We start from the raw sequence: 13667 nt of genomic DNA, 5'->3' as shown, positions 1-13667 counted from the left end.
TTTATCACTCCATCATAACTCTTATGGGTTAAATAGGCTCTTTGTTACTTTTGGTTTGGAGGACGAAATCATTCTGGAACAGCAGAAGAAAAAGAAATGTCAAAGAAATAAAAAAGTTCGCGTTTATTCTAGTGTTACAATCGTACAAAGAAGTATACCCCATAATCCGTTTGTTGAACACACAGAACTAGCTCATGGTCAATTCAAGTTTTATTGGGCGTTCAGTAACATCTACTTCAGAGAAAAATGGCGTTATGGTTGGCAGTGGAAATGCTTAATTCAAATTTAATTAGTGATAATGGCATATATTTATGGATCAAGCACTTTTTCAGAAGGGGTTTTTACCTTCCTATATATTATATCAAACTTTATTACTTTCGCTATTCAAGTTTTAACTTAATTACATGGGCATGTACAATTTACCAATTATATACATTATAGGAATTAAATGAGATATCAATTAACTCCTTTAATCACACTATTAAGTATATATCTACTCCCCCACGTTTCTCTGCCCACACCCCCACGATTGTGATCCCCTCTCTCTCTCCATTAACGCTTTCTTTCATTTTTGTTCAAAATTTTTTTTTACATTTTCTCTCTCAAATTTCCCGATTTCTCTCTCAAAATCCCTACGAAATCCTTAGTACCTAAAATTTTCCTTCCCTTACGATGATGAAGAAAAGAACTCCGAGGAAAAGCCCTAAAAAAGCTACTAATGGTGATATTCCTACATTTGATTTGGGTGCTTTCTCACAGGATTCACCCAAAAAATGATGAAATCACGACATGTAACACCAAAGAGAAAGTCCAAGCTTTCCCCTCGTGAAGCTAGGGCAGAGGCACGAACAAAACTCAAGCATGACAGGAATGCTACTGAAGCTTCGTCATTTGCTAAATCAGTAAAACAGAAGGGCAAAGAAATTGTTGGTGATGACGATTTCGTGGAAGAAGAAGTGGTTCCGAAACCTTCCAAAAAAATCAAAGTTTCTCTTGCTGGCAAACCTTCAAAAAGGAAGAAGGTTAAAATATCTCCTAAAAACATACCCCAACAGTCTTTAGACAAGGTAAAATTGTAGTAATTACAATTTTTATTTTTTATTTTTAGTTCAAAAGCTATTTTCATGCTCATCCGGATACCTAATTTTTTGTTGTTCCTTATTGTAGAAATTTTGCCTACATTGTGTATATATCTTGTTGTTTATCAATTTTTCTACATATTTCTGAAAATTGTATATTTGTTGTTTATTATTTGAAATAATTCTGTTAGGGTATGTATTACATGATTTAATTGATTTTACTGGTTAATTTTTGCTCTCTTTGTAGATGTTAATTTTATTTTCTATAAACAAATTATATATATTATGTCTAGTAGTTAGTTTTCCCCCGATTTTTAAAATGTAGATTACTTTCTAGTTTTCTTGCTCTAAACATAAAATTGTTAGTTATTTTGTTGCTTCATTGTAGTTTAATTGTTGTATTTGTTTATTAATTTGTAATTTATTTGTCTGTAACTGGTAAAGTTGTTGTCATGTGACCAGGAGGTCACGGGTTTAAGCTGTGAAAACAGCCTCTTGCAGAAATATAGAGTAAAGCTGCGTACAATAGGCCCTTGTGGTCCGGCCCTTCCCAGGACTCTGCACATAGCAGGAGCTTAGTGCATCGGGCTTCCCTTTATTTGTCTGCAATGTATTACTGTCTTTCCGTCTGCAGATAAAGTGTAGCAGTATTTTTATTATTTTTTTTTCTATCTTTAAACATGTTTTATTAACTTTTTTTTTTCTTTTCATGCAGAATCAGACATTTTTTGCACCATATGATGTTGATTATAGCATCACTAAGTTTTAAACATTATCCGACCCTGCTGTTCCTGAACAAATCAAGGTATTATTGTCTGAAAATGAAAAAAATTATTTAAGAAGACATGTTTTGGGCACTTTCTTGGCATGCCCAAAATATGTATCCAAAATCGGGCAATTCACATTCTGATGAAGTATGAATTGAACACATCTAAGTCTGGTTTTTTTTTTCCAATAGAGATAAAGGGTGAGAAGCTAAACTTTGGGTTGAAGGAGTTTACTCTTATTACTGGCCTCAAATGTTTCACAGAAGTAACCGACTTTGGTTACACACCTAAATATGATAGCAAAACAATGAGGAGTTATTTTTCAAACAAGGAAAAAGTTGAGAAGTCGTACCTGAAACAAATTGTATGTAGTCGTAGTTGGGTAAATGACAAGGATGCAGTCAAGCTATGTACTCTGTATCTTATAGAGTTCTTCCTCGTCCTTCAGAGAAAGATAATGGTTTGATAGACCACTTTAGGTTTTATTTGGTTGACTCAGGGCAATATGTGAATTTCGCATGGAGTATAGAAGCTTATACACATTTGCTTAAGTTTGTTAGGCATAAGTTGAACCCATCTATGCATTTTCATCTTCTTCGAGGTTTTCCACTCGCTATGCAAATCTGATTGTATGAGTGTTGCTCTACAATCAATACAGATATTGCTACAAGGGTTGGTAATTTGATCCCCCGTATCCTTAATTGGACAACAACAAAGGACAAGATATGGATTGCATTGGAAGAGAGGATGATTAAAGCATCATGGATCAAGGTAAATTTTTTCACATATGTTAATGGTAACACAAATTATTAACATACTTAACACAACAATTCTACATGTTTATGGTACAGACAATATAACTACAAATTATATACATATATTGATTAAATCCCCATATTTTTCTTTCACTCAGTTCACCAACATGATTGAATCCCCATAAGAGCTTTCTAGAATGACTTTGCCAGACAAAGTTGACTATACGGTTGAAGAAGCTGAAACGCAGGCCGAGCATCGACAAATACTCCTTCTACATCTGGCACTAAGAAGTTAACGGGAATAGATGACAAATGGGCAATGTAACGACCCGATCGGTCGTTTGAGCTTTTGCGCTTCGCTCGCCAATTCTCAGGCATGACTAACTCCGTGTGATGTATTATGACTTACGTAAATCGTCGGTTTTGATTTTCAGGATAATCGGAATAGATTTGGAAGAAACAATTCTCAGTTTGAAGCTTTAAATTTGAAAGGTTGATCAAGTTTTGACTTTTTAGTATTCGATCTCGGATTTGAAATTTTATGATTTTGTTAGCTCTGTTAGGTGATTTTGGACTTGGGAGCGCGTCCAGAATGCGATTTGGAGATCCGTGGTAAATTTAGGCTTGAATTGGCAAAATTGAAAATTGGTATTTTTCGGTCGGCAGTGGAAATCTCGATATCGTGGTCGGAATAAAATTTTGGAAATTGGAGTAGGTTTATTGTGTCATTTGTAATGTGTGTGCAAAATTTCAGGTCATTCGGACGTGATTTGATAGGTTTTGGCGTCGTTTGTGGAATTTGAAAGCTTCTAAGTTCTTAGGCTTGAATCCGAGGTTAATTTGGTGTTTTAGTGTTGTTTTAAGTGATTCGAAGGATCGACTAAGTTTGAATGATGTTATGGGATATGTTGGCATGCTTGGTTGAGGTCCCGAGGGCCTCGAGTGTGTTTCGGATGCTCAATGGAGTCATTTTTGGACTTGAGGAGTTAGCAATCTTTGTTGGTATTCTATTGCAGACTTTTTGTTCTTTGCGATCGCGTAGGCTTAGTTGGGCAGAGGTGAGATTTGTTCTATGCGATCGCAGAGGTCGGAACGCGATCTCGATGGGCTGTGATGTTATGGTTCGCGAACGCGTGGATGTTTATGCGAGCGCGTAGGGTTATATGTGGGGGCAGTAAATTTTTGTGCTTCGCGATCGCCGCGATCGCGATTAAGGAAAAATACCTGGGCAGAATGTTTAAATAGAGGTCTTTGTGATTTTTAGCCCATTTCTCACCATTTTTGAGCGGTTTTGAAGCTTTTTGAGAGGGATTGAAGAGAGAATCGAAGGGAAACACTTGGAAGTAAGATTTTTGAACTCAATACTCAATTCTATGGTGATTTCTAACTAACTAGACATGAAATTAGTGGGATTTAAAGCCTAAAATTAGGGAATTAAGACTTGAAATTGGAGAGTGTAAATTGGGGATTTGAGGGGTCATTTGAGGTCCGATTTTGATGTTCTTGGTATGTATGGACTCGTGGGAGGATGAGGATTCTATTGATATGATTTTTATCGGATTCCGAGACATGGACTCGGGGTCGGTTTTGACCAATTTCGGAATTTTTGATGTAAATAGATTATTTTCGTGTGGGCTCTATTACCTTAGCGTATATTGATGTTATGATTCTGATTTTTGATAGATTCGAGGCGAGTTGAGACCGAGTCGAGAAGCAAAGGCGTCGCAGAGTTGGATTTTCGTCCGGTTTGAGGTAAGTAATGATTGTAAATGTTGTCCTGAGGGTATGAAACCCCGGATTTCACATTGTTGTGCTACTTTGAGGTGACGCACCCGCTAGATGACGAGCGTGGGGTCGTGAACCATTGGGGATTGTGACTTGGTCCGTCCCATATGATTGTTAAGTCGCGTATTTAATTAAAAACTATTTGATATCATTGTGTTATGGAAAGTATTGCTATGTTTTGGGCGGAATCCCATATTTGGGCCTCGTACCAACTGTTTTGCACCCTTATGGGGATTTTTACTACTATTTCTTATGGTTTTGACTTAATATTTGTACTCAGTCATGCTGTGTTTTACTAATTTCATAACTCAGCCTTATTTACCCAATTTGATGCTATAAACGATATTTTGGGCTGAACGCCCTGTGTTACTGATAGTCTGAGTGGCTTGTGAGATTGATGGTTGAGAGAGGCCGATGGCCTGATCATGAGATTGATGATTGAGAGAGGCTGATGTCCTGGTTGTGAGGATTATATATTTATGTGTCGGGCTGCATGTCGCAACGATCAATATATATATATATATATGGATCCGGTTGATAAACTCTATATAAAATATATATCGGGCTGCACGCCGCAACGATATAGTGTTTGGGCTGTAGGAGCCCCTCCGTAGGCTGCACACCTCCACTGAGCGCAGTCGACTATATATATTTACGGATCGGGCTGCACGCCACAACGGTTATTATTATGAGATATCTGTTGAGTGGGAGTGTTGATTGATGAGAATTGAGTCCTCGAGTGACTGAGAGGCTTGCCCGAGGGGCTATATACATATATGAGTGATGCTTTGCTCGAGGGGCTTGTTTTTTTATGAAACTGTTATTTTTACTCCTCTTTATACTGAGCCTCTATTGAAAATGTTGAACAAATATTTTTAAACAACTTTCATTTAAATTGGAGTTTTTACTAGATGTTCGGAATTTAATCACTGATTTGACTTTGTTATTTCCATGGAGATCTTTATGTTATGAGATGTGTATGATTCCTGTTTGCCTGAGAGGCTGCATACGAACTACGTTTTTCCCGAGGGGCCGATTATGATTTTCATCACTTTTATTATAAATTGTATTGAACCTCTACTGAAATTGTTGGAAAGCATTTTCAAATGATTGTTTTTCAAAAGATGGATTTTAAATGGGACGATTGACTCATATTCTAATTTGGAAGTTTGTTGTGCTTACTGAGTTTATCCTGATGTGGATTTATCGTTCCTACTGCTCAGTTTTTATTTACTTTTATTACTTACTGAGTTGGCGTACTCACATTATTCTCTGCACCTTGTGTGCAGATTCAGGTATTTCTGAGCTTTCAGCAGCTTCTGTGTATTTCCGGAGTTAGCAAGGTAGCTGCACGGCGTTCGCAGCCCTGCCCTTCTACTTCCTATCCTAATACTTTATATTTCAGACTTAATTTGTATTAAGCAGACAGTACTGAGTTGTACTTAGTGGCTCATGACTAGTGACACTAGATTCGGGCTGTGTTGATGTATTTACATACTTGTTTTCGCGTATTTCTTTTGATATTTTAAACATGAAAGATTTGAGACTTAATCTGTCAGAAAAATGAATTTTACAAAAGATCTTCATATTGTTCGTGTTGTTTTGGCTGGCCTAGTACTGTGATAGGCGCCATCACGACCGGGGTGTTTGGGGTCATGACAGGCAATTCTACAACAACTAAAAAAAATAAGAAAAGATGTTGATAAGGTAACAACTTATGATATTTCTAGCTGGTTTTTGTAATTTATGTTATGACAAATATTTCTTTAACTCTTTTTATTTTTATTCTTGGGTCGGTTCAGACATTAGATTGTTCAAGAAAGAGATATACCTAATTCTTGATTTTTAGGCTTCTTTATATATCTGTAAGCCTCTAATTGTCAAATACATTCTAAGTTTTTTTGGTTTTTTAGGTTTTTGAAGAACTATGTAGCATGCGAGAGCTATTCACTGATTCCATCAAGACTGTAACACATGCAATTAATAGTCAACATGATACTAACATCAATGCTAAGGTTCATTTAAAATATAATCATTTTGGAAAATATTTTTACCATGTTTATGTTTATATTAGCATTCATAAAGCACATAACCTCAGAAAATCTGCTTGCAATTTAGTGGCAGCTCTTGAAAAAATGATGAGAATTACAAAGTAAAGAACACACAACAGTATCATGACAGTAGTGCTAAACAAGTGTTGGGCAGCAACACTAAAACAAGTATTTGAATAATTTTAACACAATTTAATGACATATCTTACATAGTTTAAACATATTACTAAATTATCAACAAATAACCTACACTATATTTCCACTTGTTGTTGTAGATACAGGACATACATCTGACATTCAAAAGGGGAGAATGTTCATGCACCATGTCCGATAGGTGTTGACTTATCATCCCAATTTCAAGAGGATTTCAAGAAAGAAATTGCAGGTATGATTTAATACATCTTTTTCTACATATTTCACAATACATATTACATTTCAGCTACATGACATAATTTCAACAAATTAATTAGATGTAACGACCCGAATGGTCATTTTGAGAAACTGCATTCGGTTCGATAGTTTGAGGTCTGGAGCAGCTTCATATTATGTGTATCGACTAGTGTGCATGGTTGGATTCTGTTTCCGGATGAATCGGAGTCGAATTGGAAGAAGGAATATAGTTTTGGAAGCTTAAGCGGTGGAAATTTGTCCGGAATTTGATTTTTGAGTAAACGGCTCTGGAATAAGTTTTGGGTGATGTTAATAGCTTCGTATGGTGATTTTGGACTTAGGCATGCATTTGGAATTGGATTTGGAGGCCCATAGGGTAATTTGAGGCATTTCGGAAAATGGAGAGGTTTGACCCATAGTTGACTTTTTTGTTATCGAGGTCAGAATATGATTCCGAGAGTTGTAACAACTCCATTCTGTCATTTGGACTTGTCTGCAAATTTTGGTGTCGTTTGGAGTCGATTTGACATGGTTCGCACGCTTGGTTGCAATTCTAGAAGTTCTTGAAGTTCATGGTAATTTCCATGTGTTTTGGCATCCGATTTGTGGTTTTAGAAGTTATCTTGATGATTTGAGCGCGAGCGAGTTCGTGAGGTATTTTTAAACTTGTGTGTATATTTGGTTTGGAGCCCCGAGGGCTCGGGTGAGTTCCGGATTGGTTTTGGAATGATTTTTGCATAGTCTTTGATTTCTGGTTCTGGTGTCATCGCATTTGCGATGCGACTATCGCAAATGCGAAGCAGCCTCGCATTTACGAAGATGGGCTGCTAGGGACTGGGTCGCATTTGTGAAGAAAATCTCGCATTTGCGAAGCCCTCAGAGTTCGCATTTGCAAACTCCCTGACGCATTTGCAATGAAGACAGTCGCATTCCAGGCTTCGCATTTGTGAAGCTCTCTTCGCTTTTGTGAGTCCGTATTTTCGAACCCAATGTCGCATTTGCGAACCCAGTATCGCAAATGCAACATCTGCAGCCCGCTAAAAGCTGGGTATTCCGAGTTTTTGCTCATTTTTCTTATTCTTTGAACCCTAACTCCGAGAGTGGGCGATTTTGAGAGAAGATTTTCATACCAAATCATTGGGTAAGTGTCTTTAATCAATCTCCAACTATATTTTGTGATTATATCTTAGATTTAACATCAAATTCATATGAATCTAAAGGAAAATTTGGGAAAAATTGTGAAATCTTTCAAAAATGTAAAATGATGATTTGAAGGACCAAATGGTATCAGAATTAGATAATTTTTGTATGGGTGAACTCGTAGAGGAATGGGTGTTCGGTTTTTGTAAATTTTGTCGGGTTCCGAGGTGCGGGTCCGGGGAGTTGACTTTTGTTGACTTTTTGTAAATTGTATAAGAATCATAGTTTTGTTAAGTGAAATTATTTTCTCTTGCATTGTTTGATGTATTCAAGTCGTTTTTGGCTAGATTGAGCCGAGAGTTGATGAATTGGTTAAGGAAAAGCTAAATTGAGTACTGAATTGGCCGGATTAAGGTAAGCATCTTACCTAACCTTGTATGGGGGACTTCCCCTTAGGATTTGAATTTTCTATGCTAATTGTAGTCCGTGCACGTGAGGTGACGAATGTATGCTCGAACTTATTTGTGGGAAAATTTCCTTTAGGGTTCTTAGGTCCTTATGTTCATTAAGTAAGAAGTTTCCGATATGATTGGGTTTCCTAATTGCTTAAATTACCTCTATATGCTCCACACGATGTTGTAGCTTTCCTCTAACTCTTACTTATTACTTGGCCCTTAATTGAAGTGAATGTCCTTATTATTGCTTTTGTTACTTCTTAATTGTGAATTCCTCTATGACCCCGTGCATACATTCTATGTGTCCAAATTGTTGTGGTTGCCGGTGTAGTTATCACGTGCTTTATATGTCTTGTTATTTGTAAAAGTTGTTGTGTTTCTTGGTTTTTCCGTGATTCTCTTGTTGTCGTGTACTTATACCCTTGGTGGTAGAAATCTTTGTGTTTGGGTTGTCGAATTGTTGTTGTTGTTGATTTTAAAGTATGACTGATTGTTGATATGTTGAGGAGGAATAAGGGAGAATTGATGTTGTCTGGTGGGATCGGGTTGCACGCCTCAACAAGGAGTAATAAGGGTGGACATGTGGGATCGGGTTGCGCGCCGCAGCAGGAGGAATAAGAGTGATATATATTGAGGAGTAATAAGGGTGGACTGGTGGGATCAGGTTGCACGCTGCAACAAGGAGTAATAAGGGTGAATGATCATGTTGTTACTAATATGGTGATATAAATACTATTTACTCTTATTGTAATTGTTAAGGAGGAATAATGGACGATTGGTGGGATCGGATTGCACGCTGCAACAAATATATACTATTTATTTTATTGTAATTATTAAGGAGGAATAAGGGAGGATTGGTGGGATCGGGATGCGCGTTGCATCAATATATATATATATATATATGCTTATGTATTCCTTTTCAACTGTACAAGTTATCTGATAGTTTTACATTCATTTAGAATTTGGTTATAGCTGAATACTGAGAAGATCCTAGCTCATTATTTTAAGACTTGACAAATTTGTATTTTGGATTTCTGTCACGACCCCAAAACCAACCCGGTCGTAATGGCGCCTATCATGGAACTAGGTCAGCCGACCAAACCCAAAACCCATCAATATTTTTCCATTCTTAGGATAAAATGGATTTTATTCAACAATAAACATTTATATAGTGTTTAAAAATAAATAATAATACGGAAAGAAAGCCCGACATCGGGGTGTCACTAGTCATGAGCATCTACTACAACTGTCTGATAACATCAAGACCATATATGGCCGGAAAAATCACAAGAATGCACTAAGGGAGAATAAGGAGGGAGAAAAGCAGGGTTGTGATCGCCAGGTAGCTACCTTGCTAACTCCGATGAACCTGTCACCGAGCTCAGAAATATCTGAATCTGAACACAAGGTGCAGGGAGTAATGTGAATACGCCAACTCAGTAAGTAATAAAAGTAAATAAAGTCTGAGCAGTAAGAAATCATGTAAACCACGTCATAGCAGCACAGTGGGTACAGTATGTTCCCAAAACAGAATACCAATCAAATCATCTCGTTAAATTCCAATTTTAGTAAAATCCTTTAGAAAATGTCTTTCTAACCGTTTCAGTAGAGGTTTAATGTAATTTATAGTGAACGTGATAAAAATCATAATCGACCCTCGGGCAAAACATAGTTCATATACAGTTCCTCGGGCAGACAGAAATTCATAAACATCTCATAACTTAAAAATCTCAGTGGAAGTAGCAAAGCCAAATCAGTGATTAAAGTCCGAACACCTCGTAAAAACTTCAGTTTAAATGAAAGTTGTTTAAAACATTTGTTTAACATTTTCAATAGAGGCTCAGTATAAAGATGAGTGAAAGCAGTAATTTAATCAACATATTCAATAGAGACTTACTTTAAGGAGGAGTGAAAACAATAACTTCATAAACAAGCCCATCAGCAAAGCATCACTCGTATATGTGTGTGTATATATATAGCCCCTCGGGCAAGCCTCTAAGTCACTTATGACTCAACTCTTAGCAATCAGCGGTCACACTCAGCACTCACGCTCAATAGGTACCATATAATAACCAATGCGGTATGCAGCCAGATTCATATATCGTTGCGGTATGCAGCCCGATCCATATATATAAAATCCTCAAAATCAGGCCCTCGGCCTTTCTCAGCCATTAACCTCACAATTAGACCATCGGTCTATCTCAGTCATAAACCTCTCAATCAGGCCTTCGGCCTCTCTTAGTCATCAACCTCACAAGCCACTCGGACTATCAGTAAAATAGGGCGTTCAGCTCAAAATATCATTTATAGTATCAAAATTGAGTAAATAAGGCTGAGTTAGGGAATCAATAAAACACAGCATGACTGAGCACAATTATTAAGTCAAAGCAGGAACGATGCGGAGATCGCATATGCGAAGTTTTGGCCTTCAGGGGAAGAACCGCAGATGCAGTTATTTGGATGTATCTGCAGCGCTGCAGGTGCGGTGCCTGGGGCGTAGATGCGGTCCTGGGAATTTAAGTGGAAACTGTAGGTGCGGTTGTTTGGACCACAGAAGCAGTTGCGCAGGTGCGAGATTTGGATCGCAGATGCGGAAGTTCTGGGCTGAAAGTATATAAGCTCCCCTTCGCGAATTTCAGTCATTCTTCCACCATTTTTGGACGATTTTGGAGCTCCAAGCCGTGATTTCAAGAGGTAATCGAGGGGTTTCAGTGTGATAAGCCACTTGGGCCTTGTATTTCATGTTTGTGATGATTTTTCCACTACCTAATCATGAAATTAGTGGGGAATTTGGGGTGAAGTTGAATGATTAGGGCTTGAGTTTTGGAGAGCTTTGACTGGGGATTTGAGGGGTCATTTGAGGTCCGATTTTGTTAATTTTGGTATGAATAGAATCGGGAGTAAAAGGAGTTTCTAGTTTTGCGATTTTTGTTGGATTCTAAGATGTGGGACCGGGGCCGGGTTTGAGTCGATTCGGGTTTTTTTATCTAATTTGATTATTTTCGTATGGAATTCATTCCTTTAGCGTATATTGATGATAATATACTGATTTTGGTTAGATTCGGAGCATTTGGAGGCTATGTCGAGAGGTAAGGGCATCACGAGTTAGAGTTTTATTCGGTTTGAGGTAAGTAATGACTATAAATCTGGTCCTGAGGGTATGAAACCCCGGATTTCACATCGTTTCACTATTTTGAGGTGATGCACATGCTTGATGACGAGCGTGGGGGCGTGAACTATTGGAGATTGTGATTTGGTCTGTCCCGTAGCGACTATTAAGTTGCGTATTTGATTGAAAACTATTTGATACTATTGTGCTTTGGAAAGTATTACTATGTTTTGGGCTGAATGCCATGTTTGGGCTGAATGCCATGTTTGGGCTGAAGGGATTTTTACTACTGTTTTCTCACTATTTTGGTTTATAATCTGTACTCACTCATGCTATATTTTACTGATTTTATAACTCAGTCTTATTTACTCCGTTTTGATGCATAAAATGATATTTTGGGCTGGGCACCCTGTTTTACTGTTAGCCGGAGTGGCTTGAGAGGTTTCTAACTAAGTAAGGCCGAGGGCCTGTGTTGTGAGGATATTATGGGATCGGGCTGCATGCCGCAGCATGTTGTACTATTTTGTGATATATGAGAGGCCGAGGGACTAATTTATTATGCCACGAGATGGCTTGCTGCAGGAGCCATTCCGGAGTTTGTACACCCCTAGTGAGCGCGGGTACCCAGAGTAAGTGATATGATGTTGCCCGAAGGGCTGTTCTTGATTCATATTGTGCCCGAGGGGCTGAGTACGAGTTATTGTGAGGTAGTCCGAGGGGCTGGTTCTGATTGATGTTGTGCCCGAGGAGCGGTTTATGATACATGTCTTGCCCGAGGGGCTATTTATGATTTTTATCATTTTTACAATAAACTTCATTGAATCTTTGTTGAAATGGCTAGAAAGACATTTTTCAAAGGATTTTTACTGAAATTGGATTTTAACGAGATGATTTTATTTATATACCATTTTGGAAACATATTGTACTTACTGTGGTATTATGACGTGGATTATGTGTTTTCTTACTACTCAGTCTTTATTTACTTTTACTACTTATTGAGTTGGCGTACTTACATTACTTCCTGCACCTTGTGTTCAGATCCAGGAGTTGCAGGTCGTGATAGCGAGTGCCGATCTTTCATCATGCGGGTCATTTGGAGTCGGCAAGGTAGCTGCATGGCCTTCACAGCCTTGCTCTTCTCCCTCTTATCTTCCTTAGATTATATTAGTGCTTTCCAGACTGTGATAGTCTTGGTTGTACTCAGACAGTTCTTAGTAGATGCTCGTGACTTGTGACACCCCGATGTCGGGCTTATGTTTCTTCCGCACTTGTTATTTAGACTCATGTTATGGGATTTTATATAATTAATAGCTTAAAACGTCCTTATTTTGAAATATTGGTTTGATTTGGGATTCTGTCGGCTGGCCTTGTTTCACAATAGGCTCCATCACGACCGAGTTGGTTTTGGGGTCGTGATAAGTTGGTATCAGAGCCTAGGTTACATAGGTCTCACGAGTCATGAGCGGGTTTAGTAGAGTTTTGCAGACCGGTACGGAGATGTTTGTACTTATCTTCGAGAGGCTGCAGAACCTTTAGGAAAAACTTTACATTCTTGAATTCTTATCGTGCGAATCTGTTGTATTGGTAACTAAACTTTCGTTATTCTATTCTCTCACAGATGGTGAGGACACGTGCTACCGGTCAGGACAAACGACCACCAGTACCACCAGTTGGGGCCACTAGAGGCCGTGGTCGCGGTCGAGGCCGTGGTAGAGGCAGGGGTGTAGCCTGCGTAGCAGCTAGGGCAGCACCTGCAGATCCACCAGCTGCCCCAGTTCATGATCAGGTCCCAGCCGTGCAAGCTCCAGTAGGACTAGCTCAGGCACCGACTGTGCCTATTGTGATTCTAGGCCTTCAGAAGGCCCTAGCCTAGATTTTATCAGTGTGCACTGGCCTGGCTCAGGCGGTCTCAGTTGCTATGGCCGCAGCTACTTCTCAGGCCGGACCCCGCCGCTCGCACACCCAAGTAGGTTGTACAGGGACTTCAGACACTGGGGGCACCTCTAGCCCAGCCGGTTGCAGCTGCTCAGGACTATGTAACTCCTGTTATGCCAGAGGACGAGCAACGCAGATTGGAGAGGTTTGGGAGACTTCATCCTCCGTCATTTAGTGGTGCTGAGGGTGAGGATGCACATG

The sequence above is a fragment of the Nicotiana tabacum genome, chromosome 3, assembly GCF_000715075.1.
Source record: "Nicotiana tabacum cultivar K326 chromosome 3, ASM71507v2, whole genome shotgun sequence".
NCBI lineage: Eukaryota > Viridiplantae > Streptophyta > Magnoliopsida > Solanales > Solanaceae > Nicotiana > Nicotiana tabacum.
Note: the sequence above shows the minus strand (reverse complement) of the source record.